General features: G+C 38.6%; 2 long non-coding RNA genes across 2 annotated transcripts in view; one reads left to right on the top strand and one right to left on the bottom strand.

Moving 5' to 3' along the window:
• The window catches only part of LOC129048149 (uncharacterized), a 21,779-nt gene extending 21,036 nt beyond the window's left edge, over window positions 1–743 (top strand). The window contains exon 3 of the long non-coding RNA XR_008510248.1: window positions 247–743. This is a non-coding gene — a long non-coding RNA (uncharacterized LOC129048149). The remainder of the gene's footprint in view (window positions 1–246) is intronic.
• The window catches only part of LOC129048152 (uncharacterized), a 20,695-nt gene extending 4,386 nt beyond the window's left edge, over window positions 1–16,309 (bottom strand). Inside the window, exon 1 of the long non-coding RNA XR_008510254.1 lies at window positions 16,005–16,309. This is a non-coding gene — a long non-coding RNA (uncharacterized LOC129048152). The remainder of the gene's footprint in view (window positions 1–16,004) is intronic.

Genomic DNA, 16,309 nt, shown 5'->3' with positions numbered 1-16,309 from the left:
CATGCTTTTGTCATCTACAAAATATCTGTCCTTTGACTTATAAAGATCTTTCAAATATTGAAATGTTTAATTTTATAGTTTCAAAAAGATTATGTTTGTTAATATAAACATTGACTTTGTCAAAAAGTCTTTAAGTATCAGAAATCTCTCAAGTTCATGATAGCAGATATAAGTTTTTAAAAATTTAATTTTCACTTTAAAGTTCCGATTATGTCACTGCCAGTTTTGTTGTGTTTTGTTTTGTAGTGAAAGGCTCACTTTCAAAAAAATGTCTACCAAATACCCAAGCCTGGATATCTGCACTTTTGACTGTTAGTTGTTCTTCAAGTAAAAACAAGTTCCCATGGAAAGAGAGCTGGTTGACTTTGGAACTCTGCCCAATAGGTGATTTTCCTCAGGATATTGTGTCTTAGTAAAGCTGAAATACTTGACTGCACTTCCTATTTTGTCACTCAAAATAATGAAAAGAAATGTACTCAAGGGTCAAGACTTAATAAAATCATTTTTACTGCTTCATCAGGGCCATCCTTAGCAGGCATTTCCCCCTTTCTCTGAGTGCAGAGCAGAGGGGAATCCAGTGGCTGCCAGCTGCTGTGTAGAGCCACTGCCTTGGTTTGTACTAAGAGGCCAGCAGGTTTACTGACTATAGCTTTTGAATTTTGGTGACAACTTATAAAACACACTGTGGCCAGTGTGGTCAAAAATCACTATTTGTTTAAGTGAATAAAAGAATGAATGAATAGAAACCACTTCTGCAGGTATTTCTTCCCGTGGTCTCACAGAGCTGGAACATTGAGTAAAACATCTATTTATACATGGCAAAACCATACACAAGCATGAAATCAAAAGCATCTAGTCCATTTCAGTCTTCTTTCAGTGATATTTGAAAAACACTTGGAGTCTAAAGTATTCCATCGGATGCCCTCTATTGGCTTTCTACTTGCTCCCTTATGCCCTCTGCAGTTTCATCCTGGCCCGTCAAGTTGAAGTAGCTACTGATGCCATAACTTGTTTTGGGCACTGAATGAATTTACAACTAGGAAGGGTCTCTTGCGATGCCACACTATACAAGTCCTTCTGGATTCATTCATGGAATGCAAAATATTGTGTGATCTTAATGGTGATGAAGAATGAAGTTCAAGTTAAAAAAGTTGGATAAAAGGACTCATGAAAGACAAGGTGTTTGAACTGAGAGTTCAAGAATGATACTAACAAAGGCACAGAGGTGTGCTCCTATCATATAGTGAGTAGCACTGTAGGATGTAGGTTTTTATGGGTGAGTACACCTAGGTAGTGTGAATCAATAGAAAACTTACATTGAGAAGTATAGGCAGATTTTACATGGCATTTGCTGTGGAGCGGTTATGAAGAGGTGATAATATGATCCAACCTCTCTGTCATAATGCTTATTCCAGTGGCAGTGGGGATGAGAGATTAGAGACATTTGACCAGAGGGGATTACAGAAAGTATTTCTCTTAAGGCCTAAGTAACTTTTAAAAAAATTGAAGTATTTTAGGCAGAAAAATGATTATTGTAGACCATTTAAAAAAAGAAATACTGCCTGGGCACAGTGGCTCACTCCCGTAATCCCAGCACTTTGGGAGGCCGAAGTGGGTGCATCACCTGAGGTCAGGAGTTTGAGACCAGCCCGGCCAACATGTCGAAACCCCGTCTTTACTAAAAATAACAAAAATTAGCTGGGCGTGGTGGCAGGTGCCTGTAATCCCAGCGACTAGGGAGGCTGAGGCAGGAGAATCGCTTGAACCCAGGAGGCGGAGGTTGCACTGAGCTGAGATTGCACCATTGCACTCCAGCCTGGGCAACAAAAGTGAAACTCCATCTGAAAAAAAAAAAAAGAAGAAGAAAAGGAAAAAAATATTACCATAATATCATTTTTAGTGATATAATAACTAGTACCTTTAGGGTATTATTGGACTTTTGGGGCCACTCTACACATTTGGACACAGCTCGGATGGTCTTTTTCAGGAGGGAAGCCGAGGAAACAGAAGTGAACAGTTTCTGGTCACAGAGGACAGATTTTCCTACCAGGCCAATGATCTGGAAACCCTGTTTCTTTTTCAGCAGTCACTTCAATTTTATCCACCAGCAACTGAGACATGCATCCCACCCCTGTTCTAAACTACCACAAATAGCAGCAACAATAATTTCAAGATGTGAGGCTACATACTGTGGGCTCTTAATTCATGCTTGTTGTTAGCCTAAAGTGATATCTCATTGGACTGAGAGCTCTCCTGATTAGCATAACCCTGCACTGCAAGTCTTCAGAGCACCGTCAGGTTCAGAGTAATTGCAGCAGCTATTTTTAGAGTGCTATAATTAAAAATAGTCTTGCAATAGAGCTACTGATTGTTCTAATGCTTTTCCTTTTTAAGGATCCATCAATATTGCTGTTAAGATCACATATATAGTGCACTCATGATTATAATATTTGAAATATCTAATTTTTATTATTTGGTAGGCATCAAGCACTGGGGTAAAGAGTTTAAACCCATTATCTTAAAACATTTTGATTTTCATACGAACCCTAGGAGGCCACAGATGAGAAAAGTATTATATATAGGGAGATTTGATAGCGTACCTGACGTGACAACTACACTCAGATTTCTGTGATTACAGCGATCATGTGTGCCCTTCTTAAAGGACATTTCTACCATCTATAACCATGGACATTGCAGATTAAATGATGTTTAAATTTCAAGAGTATGGAATAGATATTTTAACATAATTTTATCATAAAATTAATAATTGCACTTACTTTTATTTACCGGTCTAGGTCAGTACCATTGATAATAAAAAGAGATTAGACAGTTATGAGGACATGCCCTGTACTAGGCACAGTGAGAAGTGACTACTTTGTCCTCTTCCATTTCACTCAATACATTTACAGTAGAAATCATTGTCAATAGTTTGTAAAGAAGACGATCTGTGTGACCCTAGTTAGTGCACAAGGCACTTGTTAATAACACCTGTTATTCTGTGCATGACCAGCATGACAAGAAGAGTAAGAATTATTGGAGTCCCCATCAGTGATGCAGCAATGATGATTGACATGTTCCTTCCTGGATCCTGAGAAATAAAAATACAATCCGAAGCCCCCAGCTAACTGAACAGACCCCCTCTTGGCCAAGGGGACTCCAGAAAACCTTAAAAATGGAGATACCAGCTCTGATGGGATGGGAAGTGGGAAATGCCTTGTCATACCCCCTCCCTCGTTGAACGTCTTTAGGCTTTTTTTCAATAGGCCCTTTGCAAAGAGTTGACCAGAAACCAGCCCTTTGCAAAGACTCCACTACTGATTTCAACAACTCAGGAGTGCCTTTTGTGGCTTCTACACAACTGCCCAGCACACCTTCCTGATGAGAGAGCACTGATGACAGGGAGTTCTTGTGTCCTCTGTTTCACCCTTTAGAAATCGGTGGGCTGAAAACTCTACCCTCAGCTCATGTTAATGCTGCCATGTTTTGAACATATGACCCATGAAGAGGCACGAAGCTCAATTGTTCATGCATGTTTCTCCTTTCATAAATATTCATGCTCTTCCCATGGCTTACTGAAGATGGATATTGGGCCACCCTGTTCAACATAAAACCCTGTCTTATTCTTCCTACCCTGGATGTGCCTGTTTCTGGCTTCTGACCCAAGGCTACTCTTCTCAGCCTTATAGGCTGCCCTGTAAGATGAAAGCCTTCATGGGAAATAAAGCTCTCCTCTCTAAATTTATGAACCTCATCATTTTTCCCTTGACAATCCGTGTAACTTCCAGAGCCTGGTTGTTGTCTCTTTTCACCCAATCTTAGGGCTTCCTTATGTCCCTCTAACAAAATATCTGCTTGTAGATGTGAACTGGTGTGCTGTGTGCCAGGCAGAATTTTTTATTTTCTCTTTCTTCAGAGACAGGGTCTCACTCCATCTCCCAGGCTGCAGTGCAACAGCAAGATCCTAACTTACTGTAGCCTCAAACTCCTGGGCTCAGTGATCCTCCTGCCTCAGCCTCCCAAGTAGCTAGTACTACAGGCATCCACTACCATGCCAGGCTGATTTTTTATTTTTTGTAGATATAGGGTCTTGCTTGTTGCTCAAGCTGTTGTGGAACTCCTGGGCTCAAGTGCTCCTCTTGTCTCAATCTCCTAAAGTACTGGGATTACAGGCATGAACCACTGCACACAGCCAAATGCAGTATTCTAAAGATGACCCAACCCCAGGTAAAGATTCTGTCTGCTGGTTATTCAATCAAACACCAATCTGCATCCTGCTAGGCTTGGGGGGTGGTTTAAAGGTCCTAGAAAGTCCCACATCAAGTACCTTGAGATAAGGAGAGCCAGTAGGTGGGGATGGCCTAATTACAGAAGAAGTAGAGAGGTTTCCCTGGCTGGCAGCAGGCATACAGGAAGCAATTGACAGCATAAGGGGACTCCCTTGATGAAGGGGGCCATGTGCCAAGGAATGTGGAGTGGGAGGGGGGCACCAGGAGCTGAGCACAGCCTCCTTCTGGCAACCAGCAAAAAAAAAAAAAAAAAAAAAAAAAAAAATACAAGAGCTCAGTCCAACAACCACAAGGACCTGAATCCTGCCAACAACAGAATGCATTTGGAAATGGATCTTCCCCTGGGCTGTAAGGGAAGAGCCCAGTCTGGCCAACACATTGAGCTCAGCTTTGTAAAATCCTGTGTAGATAACTCGGTAGACTCCACCCAGATTTCTAATCTATACAACTGAGAATTAATAAATGGTTATCTTGTTTAGCTGCCATGTTTGTGGTATTTTGTTACGGGGCAATAGGAAGCCAATAGGAATAGTTTTCAATCCTACCATAATGAATGTTGAATTCAACAGTTAAAGCATTGCTTTCACAGCTAACTTTTAAAAAGTTACCATATTACAATTCAATATACTAATATTCTAATTTATTTAGGGATAAATAGCCAGTGGCCTGAACATAACACTTACCTATAGGGTCTCTTTAATATCCCAAAGTTTCAGTCCAATAAGGTTTGTGTTGTGACCATTTAGACTATCTATTATGCTAATTTCTCAAGAACTCGAATCCAAAGCATGAAAGACTGCGCACGAGGCCAGTGTTTGTGGCGTGGGATCTGTTTATGGTGCTTGACTTTAACAGACAGATCTCCATAAAAAATGAAAACTTGAGGAGCTGGGGGCTCATATCAGTATCCTGAAATCCTTCCACTGCAAATTCATTCAATGCTAATGTTGTTTATTTTGCATTCTAATCCTTAATAATGTGGTTCCTCTTTACAATAAAATAATTATTTTCCCAACTGTTTGAGTAAAGTTAATGTTCTCGAACAAAGCACCTTTTTATTCTGTGATTTATCATATTCCTGCCTCACCAATTCCTTTCTTACCTGTTTGTACTTGCAAGGAGAATGTTGCCCAAGTTGGGAAAACACAGAAAAGTGATTTGCCAGGCATGGTCTGGACTGTTCTCAGGCTGGGTTATGAGCACAGGTAAGCACAGAGGCCCCGCCTTTCTGGAACTTACTGTGCAGCGGCTGTTTTTAGCTCTATTTCATGGAATAAGGCACTGCCCCAGTACATGTTACCATGCTACCAGATTTGCTGAAGGTCATACTTGATAAAAAATCAACAGAAAAATCTTGTGGGGATGAGGCTTTTAGACTCATTTTTTTCCCTCTTCTCTCTAGGGCTTTTAAGAATGTTCTCAGAGCATTATCAGAGGAAATTCATATTTTTTTTCCAAAAGAGAAAATGTTTATGCAGAAAGTCAGGAATCTACAAAGACATATGTTCTCATTCTCAAAGCTAAGCAAAGGAATAGATTCATATTTTCAAGGATGTTTGTTATTATCAAACACTTCATGCAATATGCTAACATCCTATTTTTTTCTGACACCTTCAGGGTAAAGCAGGAACTTTACAACTCCAAAAAGAGCTGAATGAATCCACTTTGTTTTCTATGTAAATCTTCCAATGGGCAGATTATGCTGGCTCTCTATAGGCAGTATAATCAGTCCTTATTTCTGGAACCATCTTAATCTGCCTCAAAAATTGTGACCATATAGACTTGGCTGTGTACACTATCAGAACTGAAGAACTTCCTTTCTAAACATAAAAAAGTTTATTGATGAGAAAGTCAATTGTGTAAAAGAGAAGAGTCCTTTTAAGGCCAGGGCAGGAGACACAGTAGGATTCTCCCGTGGGTTTGTACAGCTGGACTTTACCAATGTGGTTCAAATGATCCATGTCTTTGGTAGGGGGAAATAGTAGCTAACTTTAATGATCACTATATGCATGGAATAAGCATTCCTAACTATAATCTTCTGTAGTAAATAAATAATTTCGTCCAATTTTCAGTTGAGAAAAAGCTAACAAATTAAGACTAAGTAACTCACTGGGCACCCAGTGATAGGAGACCCCTGAAATGACAAAAAGATACTGAAAATGGACCCCATGATTTTCTTTGCAGATGCTTCCCATTTGATTCACCAGAATATAAAAAGTTAACATTAAATATTACAAATAAGTGAAGTGCACTGAGCTTTTCAGGAAGAAGGCCAAGAATGAGAGATCTCTTCCCATTGGTTAAATTATAAGTTTTGACACTAGTTATAGGAGTTGGTGTCTATCTCTTTTCCTATCAGACACCTCCCTCTTGTCTAAAAGAGGGAAGTGGATTGGATAAAATGGTTTTGTCCCAAAGCTTCGGCCACAGCTGTAAGTGTCCAAGAAAGTAATCAGCATGAGGTGGGACAGTGGCAGCGCAAGGGACTCACCGTGGCTATGCATGGGGCATTCATTCCTTTGAAGCTGTTTTTTTATACCATACATCCATTTTATTGTTAACAGGGCCCTGAATTCCCATTGGATTGGAGAAGTATCTTATGTCAAATTTTGTTTCATATATTCAATACATTATGTATACTCCTATTTTCAGAAAATAAATTACTTGCATTTTGCTGCCCTCTTTTATCTACACTAAAAATATTCTCAGACTCAGGTGTCCTCTCAATAGAGAGGCTTTGTTCAGGGGATACACAGCCATTGAGAATTATTCTACTCCATCCTGGACGTCAGCATGAAGACCTTCTCCTATCCTGCATTGATTACAAAACAAGTACTGTCTCCCTCAATATTTGGATCTTTGTGATAATACATTTCTCTAAATAAATAAACATTTCTTATACAGTTCTGTATTGTCTATGACTCACCTGAAAGCCTACACTGAGGAGCAACATTTTATGGGAATTATAGGAGAATAGAAATTGTAATTATTTAAGTTTTCAGTCTTGAGTAATTAATTCACTCAACACATGCTGGTAAATACTAGAATCTGGGGACAGTATGATGAGGCAGCAAACCAGATCCTGGTCCTCCTGGAACTTACATTCTATTGGTGAAGACAAGTATCAAACAGTAAATTCCACATTTACTTACTTATAATTGTTGTAAGTTTTCTAGGAAGATAAAGTGTCCTTTATGAGCATATAAAAGAGAGGATGACCACAGGGAAGCCATTGACAATGTGTCAATAAAGCGATAATTGGTCTGAGACATGAAATAGGAATAGATATTTACTAAGACGAAGGAAAAATGAGAGATAATGGGGAGGGGTGTGTTCCTGATTGAATAAGTAACTCATACAAGGCTACAAAGGCTAGAAGTGCACTGCGCTTTCCAAGAAAAGAACCAAAGTATTCTTGGAGGTTGGCTACAGATGACGACTTGTGTCTCCCCAAGTTCATATGATGAAACAGAATCCCTGGGGTGATGGTACTAGGAGATGGGGCTTTGCAGAGGAAAGGAGGTCATGAAAACGAAGCCCTCACGAATGGATCCGAGCCCATCTAAGAAGGCAGGAGGGTGCCTGCTTCCTCTCTCTGTTCTCTGCCACGTGAGGGCACGAAGAAGAAAGGAGCCACCGCCAGATACCGGATCTGCAGGTACTTTGATCTTGGCTTTCCCAGCCTCCAGAAGTGTGAGAAACAAATGTTTGTTGTTTAAGCTGCCAATCTGTGGTATATTTGCTGTAACAGCCTGATCTGACTACAACAAGGTCAGACACATAGCGGGTAGACAAGGCAGTAAGTCTAGTAAGGCAAGCCTAGAAATCGGCCATGAGATTTTCATCTTTATCTAGAGACAGTTGAATTCTCATTCAGTTTTCTCAGCTAAAGAGAGACATGGCTTAATTAAAAAAGAAAACTCGCTGTGGTTATAAGTGGAGATTAAGTTAGTGGGAAGTGAGAGTGGATGTAGGAGTGTGGGAGAGCAATTGAGGTTGTGCACATGAGAGATGGCTTAAGTGATTTGGACAGACTTGGAAATTATGAAGTAAAATTGGCAGGATTTGGTGAGCAAATGGACAGAGGAGAGAGCCAGGGACTTGTCAAGGATGAGGCTCAGACACTTGACTTGTAAAATTGAGTGGATACCAGTGCCATTCATTAGAAAAGAACTGAGAGGTTTATTTAAAGAAAAGTGCAAGGAAGAGCTAATGATCTTTAGAAAAGAGAAGCTTCATGTGCTTATGAAAATGTATCAGGAAAAACAAGTCCAGAACAGTGCCATTAGAATATTCAATACTGTGCTTTTAAGAACAAAGTAGAATTCAGTTGAATGTCAACCAATATGAGACTCTTTCATAGATACAAAAAGCCATATCAATGAAATACGTGATGCCTATGTTGTCAATGAAAGATAAAACCAAGCCTGGGGATAATACAAATAAACCTAATATCTATTTTTTCAATATTTATTTTTCATTAAACGGATCTGGATGGCCACATTCATTAGTGTTGGATAATACTCCTAATACAAATTATGCTTTTTAAATGAATGAGAATAATGTGTCACTTTCTTAAACAGTCATTTGATAGAATGTGACCCTGTTATGGTTTGAGTTGTGTCCTCTCAAAAGACACGTAGAAGTCCTAGCCCTTGTAAACGTGAATGTGATCTTTTTTTTTTTCTTTTCTGCCCAGCAACCATCTGTCCAACCTTGGACTTGTAATTCACTTATTTATTTATTTTTTGAGACTAAGTCTCACTCTGTTGCCCAGGCTGGAGTGCAGTGGTGCAATCATAGCTCATTGCAGCTTCGAATGCTGGGGCCCAAGGGATCCTCCCACCTCAGCCTCCCGAGTAGCTGAAATCACAGGTTGGCACCCCCACACTTAGCTAAATATCTATTTCTAGCTTTTATTTTAGGTTCAGGGGTACATGTGCAGGTTTGTTATACAGGTAAACTTGTGTCACAGAAGTTTGTTGTACAGATTATTTTGTCACCCAGGTATTAAGCCTGGTACCCACTGGTTACACAAATAGGATCTTCACAGCATGTGATCAAGTTAAGACGAGGTCAACGGGGTGGACCCTAATCCAGTATGGCTCATGTCCTAGTAAATAAGGGAAATGCCAAGTCAGAGACACAGGGAGACAGCATGTGATGATGGAGGCAGAGATTACAGTGATGCAGCCTCAAACCAAGGACTGATGGCCAGCAGTGAGGAGGAGGCAAGGACAGATTCAACACAGCACCGGGAAGCACGTGACACTGCTGACACCCTGATTCCAGGCTTCCGGCTTCCAGAATTGTGAGGGAATACACCACTGCTGTTCTCAGCCACCCAGTTGGTGGTAATTTGCTATGGCAAATTGTATATGTATATGTATAAGTCATTGGAGACTAATACAGCCCATCTCACTGGGACAAGGGAGTTTAACTTCTGACTCTACTTTGGAGTACTCGAAAGGAATCATAAAAGAAAAGGAAAAAGAAAAGACATAGCTCAGGGAAGTCTTAAACAAGAATTCATAAAAAATACAAAACTACACAGCTCAATTCCTGACATTTTGTAACCAAGCCATGTTGAACATTATTGAAGTGACCTGCCATCTGTCACTTTCTAACATCCCATCAGACGAGACTTGAAAATATTGAATTTTATCCTCCTTTCCTTACCAAGTCAGGAAAATCCTTAGAAAAAAGGAGATATTTTAAACATGCTGAAAGCCTTAATTGGCATCCTTTAGAAGTAGCATCTGAAAGCTTCAGAGTACAGAATGATTGAAGAGTGAGCTTCTATTTAACTCAAATGATTATCCTTCTAAAGGAAAATATCACTGGTAAGGGATTCGTGTCAATTCAGTAAAATATCCAAATATATTTGTGAGAATCTACTGGATATTAAAATAAAACTGTACTATTTTAATAGGATGTATTTTATGTAACAGGTAGAAAACACACGTAAGTATTCTAAAGAATGTCTAGACTATGATGCACTTTTCTCTAAAAAGTTCACATTTACAACTTTTTTTTTTTTTTTTTTTTTTTTTTGATGGAGTCTCGCTCTGTCGCCCAGGCTGGAGTGCAGTGGCGCTATCTTAGCTCACTGCAAGTTCCGCCTCCCGGGTTCATGCCATTCTCCTGCCTCAGCCTCCTGAGTAGCTGGAACTACAGGCACCCGCCACTGTGCCCGGCTAATTTTTTGTATTTTTAATAGAGACAGGGTTTCACCCTGTTAGCCAAGATGGTCTCGATCTCCTGACCTCGTGATCCACCCGCCTCGGCCTCCCAAAATGCTAGGATTACAGGTGTGAGCCACCGCACCCGGCCACAACTCTTAATTAAACACTATGAGCTGTTTAAATAGCTAACTGTTTCCCTTGAACTAAAGGCTAGTATACTAATGAAAAAAATTTATAAGAATTCTGTGTTCTGTCTCCTAAGGCATCCAACCATGTGTTTTACATTCAGCGTTAAATCATTCCATTTAAAATGAACTAAATATAGCTATTACTAAAGAAAGAAAACGGGACTGGGGATATTTATTACATAAATCATTTTCTAAAACAAATCACAGTTGTTGTTATTGTTGTATGTTAGATTCCTAGCCACCCGCCAGAAACTGAGGCAGCTCTCTCAGCAAAAATCTCTTTCTAGGAGTAAAGTGCTGTCTCTTTAACACTTCTTCATTCTTGTATCTTCATTTATTATTTATTAAGTGTAAAATTTATCAGGGCAACCTGAGCCAGAACGTGCAATTTATTTGCATGAAAGTAGGCTCTTTTATAACTTGATTCCTTCTGAGAAAATTATAGGAAAAAAGTCCCTCAGAAATGAAGTAGCTGACACATCACATTTATTAAAGCTGTGAAGCCTTCAAAGTGGATGACTTACGATTTTTCATCCTCAACAACGATTTTGCCAGAATGCTGCTAGACTTGGGAAGGATGATTAACAGAGCAGATACTCACATTTAATGACAGCACACTACTAATTCATTCCAAAATAAGTTCACCTTCACAAGCAGGAGGAAAGAATACAACAATGAGACAGTTTTCAAGTTATCTTTTTCTAAGTCATCCATTTTCAATGTAAGTCCGAAAGCTTATATGATTACTAAGTAATTCCCAAAGGATATCGTGTAAGTACTGACAGAACAAAAAATATGTTTTCTCATGAGTCTACGACACTTTCAAATACAGAATTCTTCATTCTCAACCAAGTTGATAATCAATAAGTAAGTCAAAGCAAGTAAAAAAATAAGGGTTTGGTATGTATAATTACACCTCATTTTAATAGGTCATTTTAAACTCCTAGTTTAAAAAGACAAACAAGAAAATAATTAAAACTGCACCAATCATGTTAACATGAAACGATTGAAATACTATCTGTGCTGGAGAGCTGATACCCCTTTCTAAAACACAGACCATGATGAATGGGACAAATTTTGCTAATGATAATGCTGAAATTGGCTCTATTGACCTCAGGAAAAAAAGAAAACTATTCAATGACAATGTTGTGCAAGTGAGGCTGCTCTAAGGACAATTCTGGAGGAAACAAGTCAGCAACAAAGTTGCCGGAAAAACATGCTATATGCAAATACGGTCTGTTTCTCAGCCACCTGTGCCTAAGCTGGGGAGAACAAAATTAAGGGTTTAAAAACTCATAGATGCAGGCAATATCATCAGTAATATAGGCTTTAGTTAGAGGTAAAAAATTGAGTCCTAGAATAAATTTAATATTAAATCAGCTGAACGATTCCACTTTTGGCAAAGATGGAGTAACAGGGACCAGACTTGCCTCAGTTTCCAGAAACAACTTAAAAACCTAACAGCATACATGAATGCTGGACATTAGTAAAACAAATGAAAATGTTCCCTGAAAGAGAGAAGCAGATCCGGTGAGCTCTGAGGTTGGCCTGGTTTCTTCACGGGGTTCGTCTCTTGGCCACAGAGCAGTGCAGGGGAATCAAAGCGGAGCTCAGCCACGTCCCTGCATTGGGGATATAGGGCTGAGGTTCCAGGAGGCCTGAAGTCTGTAGGGCACAGTCATGAAGAGGAGAGAGCAGTTCACAAGACGCTGTAAGATCGGCAGAGGCTCCCTTGTGTCTTTACATGAGTGCTGATGAGCTCGTTAATGTGAGAAAACTACACAAAAGAAGGCAGAGACCCAACTAAAGGGAGCAAAAAAAAAAAAAAAAAAAAAAAAAAGGAAGCTCTGGGGCTAACACAGTCTCAGGAATAGATTGCGTTCCCGCCAGCCAGAGCAGAAAGCTTCCTACTCCATGGACTTCAGAAAAAGCTTTCAGAAACGTATGGCCTCAGCAGCAGAGTGAAATTTTACTAGACTAACAGTTGCCTCATCCCATATCATAGAGCCTGGAATAAGACCACAAAAGGATCCAACTGTTTCCATGTAACTGATGTGCATTCTAGAACAACAGTCAAGGATACTATAAGAATAAATATATAGCACCCAATAAAGTAAAGTTCACAATGCCTGACATCCAGTGAAAAATACTGGTCATGCAAAGAACGAGGACAATCTGGCCCATATTGAGGAGAAAAATCTATCAATAGATATATATGTAGAAATGACACTGAAGATAGGCTATTAAAACAATATATGACCATAATTGTATTCCACGTGCTCATGAAGCTGGAGAAAAGAGTGAGGATGCTAACTAGAGACATACAAAATATAAAAAAGCATCACACTGATTATCTGGAGATTGAAACCAAGAGTCTGAAGCCAAACAAAAAACACTCTAAGGAAATAAAACTATTGATCAATGTCTTTCATCAATTATAAATACAAAAATTCTTAACCAAATCTAGTCAATTAAATTGAAATATAATGCAAAACGGATAATGCATGATAATCAAATGGGATTTATCATAAGAATTCAAATTGGCTGAACATTTGAATAAATCAATCTATATGTCACTATATGAACAGACTAATAAAGAAAAAACATAGGATCATCTGACTAGATTCAAAACCAGTATTGATAAAAATTCTCAGCAAACTAGCAATAGGAAGAAACTTCAAAAATGGGCAAAAAGTTTGAATAGCTATTTCACCAAAGAAGACATGGTCAATAAGCACATGAAAAGCTGTTCAACATCACTAATCACTAGAGAAATGCAAATCAAAACCACAGTGGGATACCAGTTCACATCCAAGAGGATGACTATTATATAAAAAATACATAAATAAAAAAATAAAAATTATTGGTATGGATCTGGATCTGGGTCTGGAGAAATTGGAACCCTTGTGTAATATTGGTGGGAATGATCACGGTCCAGCCACTATGGAAAACAGTGTGGTGGTGTATTAGCCCATTCTTGCATTGCTATAAACAACTACCTGAGGCTGGGGAATTTAACTGGCTCATGGTTCCACAGGCTGTACAAGAAGCGTGGGTTGGGAGGCCTCAGGAAACTTCCAATCATGGTGGAAGGCAAAGAGAACACAGGCACATCCTACATGGCTGGAGCAGGAGGAACAAGGTGAAGGGGGAGGTGCTACACACTTTTAAACACCCAAATCTCATGAGAACTTTCTCATTATCATGAGAACAGCAAGTGGAAAATCTGCCCCCATGATCCAATCACCCCCCACTAGGCCCCTCCTCCTCCAACACTGGGGATTACAATTCAGCATGAGATTTGAGTGAAGACAAAAATCCAAACCATATCAGATGGTTTCCCAAAATATTAAAAATAGATTTACCATATGATTCAGAAATTACACTTTTGGGTATAGACCCAAAAGAATAGAAAGTTGGATCTCAAAGATATGTTTGTACACACATGCTCAGAGCAGCATTATTCACAGTAGCTAAAACTTGGAAGTAACCCAAGGATAGATGAATAATTAAGCAAAATGTGACACACACACAATAGGCTGTAACTCAACATTAAATAGGAAGGATGTATCGACACATGCTATAACATGGATGAACCTTAAGGACATTATGCTAAGTGAAATAAGCTACACATAAAAAGATAAATGTTGTATTATCCACTTATAAGAGGTACTTAGTGTAGTTAAAATCATAGAAACAAGGAAGAATAGTGGTTGTCAGGGGCTGAAAAGAAGGAGAATGCAAAGTTATGGTTTAATGAGTGCAGCATTTCAGCTTTGGAAAATGAAAAAAGTCCTGGAGATAAATGGGGATGATAGTTGCACAACAGTATGAATGTACTTGATTCCACAGAACTATACACAAAAATGAATAAGATGGTAAAGTTTATGTTATGTGTATTTTACCACAATAAAAATATTGAAAAAATCTATTGTATTTCCAAATTCCAAATACTAGGAGTAAACTTTCAGAAATGGAAATTCTAAAAACAATTTCATGACAGTAGAATCAAAACTATGGATCACTTAGATATAAATCTAATAATAGATATATGAGCCCTGTATCCTGAAGCTCGCAAAGCACTGCTGAAATATTAAAGAAGACCTAAATAAATCGATAGACACACTGTGTTCATAGACTGAAAGACTTAATATTGTTAAGATATCAATTCTCCCAAAATTCACCTATAGATTCAATGCAATCTCAATCAAAATTTCTGCAGGGATTTTTTTAATGTTTTGGTAGAGATTGACAAACTGATTTTCAAATACATGTAAAAATGCAAAGGGCTTAGAATAGTCAGAACAATTTTGAAAAAGACAAAGAAGAAAAGTGAACTCAAAAATTATTATACAGCTATTGTACTCAAGACATTACAAGAAAAAAAAACAGATTTTTCAGAGGATAGGCTAATAGATCAATGAATCAGAGCACAGAGTCCAAAAACAGATCTACACAGATATGGTGAATTTAATATTGACAAAAGTACAAAAGTAATATAGCAGGAAAATGACAGTGTCTTTAACAAATGATGTTGTAGCAATTGAATATCCATATGGAGGAAAAAAGAAATTTTAAAAAATCATAGAGTAATTCAAAATATGTCATAGGCCTACGTAAACCTAGAACTGTAAAATTTCTAGACTACAACATAAAAGGAAATCAAGGTTTTCTTAGGGTAGGCAAAAATTTATTAGATGTTAGATCAAAAGCAGGCTGGGTGTGGTATCTCACAACTGCAATCCCAGCACTTTGGGAGGCCAAAGCAGGAGTATTGCTTAAGGCCCAGAATTCAAGTCCAGGCTGGGCAATATCATGAGACTCTTTCTCAACAAAAAATAAATAAATAAAATATTAAATCAAAAGCATAATCCACAAAAATATTTAAAAAATGATAAATTAGACTTCAGCAGAACTAAGAACTTAGGTTCTTGGAAAGACACTGTTAAGATGGCAAATAGGCACATAAAAAGACACACAACATTAATAGTCATTAGAGAGATGAAAATTAAAACTACAATGAGATTTCGCTATATATCCATTAGAAGGAATTCTTTAATATTCTTTAGTAATAGAATGGGAGGCAGATACATGGATAATATCCTAGTAATTAGGTGTATATGGTGGTATGAACTTCTGGGTGTTCTACTTTGTGTCTTTATTTTAGTCTTTTAAAATGTTGTTTTTTTCTATTGAAATAGAAAACAAGGAATTAGTTTAGACTGGGAAATAAGGCGCTTAGTGTTTGGATAGAAAGAAAAAATTTATCAAATGTTGGATAGAAGAGTGAGAGATTGAATGCACTCAGGAAACATACGATAATCATTGGGCAACCTTCTGTATACCTGCAGTTTATGGTCATGAATTTGAGACGAGATCACTTGGCCAGGATGCAGATTTTTCTCCAGCTGTATTAAATGCCTGGGTGCAGATGCAAAGTGAGTAGGGAGCAGACTTGAAGCAGGGTGGTTTTCATCCAGCAAACATGTTGAAGGAGAGTGGCAGGAGGGCTTAGGCTGGATGCAGAGGTGTGACTACAAGGACTTGGTACGGAATTCAAGCAGGATGAGGAAGGAGATGAAGACATGCGTGGCAAGGAGAGGAGGACCACAAACGTGGTAACATAAAGAGAGTGAGGTCTTTGAAAGAC

This window comes from Pongo abelii, chromosome 8, assembly GCF_028885655.2.
Source record: "Pongo abelii isolate AG06213 chromosome 8, NHGRI_mPonAbe1-v2.0_pri, whole genome shotgun sequence".
NCBI lineage: Eukaryota > Metazoa > Chordata > Mammalia > Primates > Hominidae > Pongo > Pongo abelii.
The sequence above is the reverse complement of the archived record's forward strand: the minus strand, read 5'-3'. Positions and strand labels throughout refer to the sequence as shown.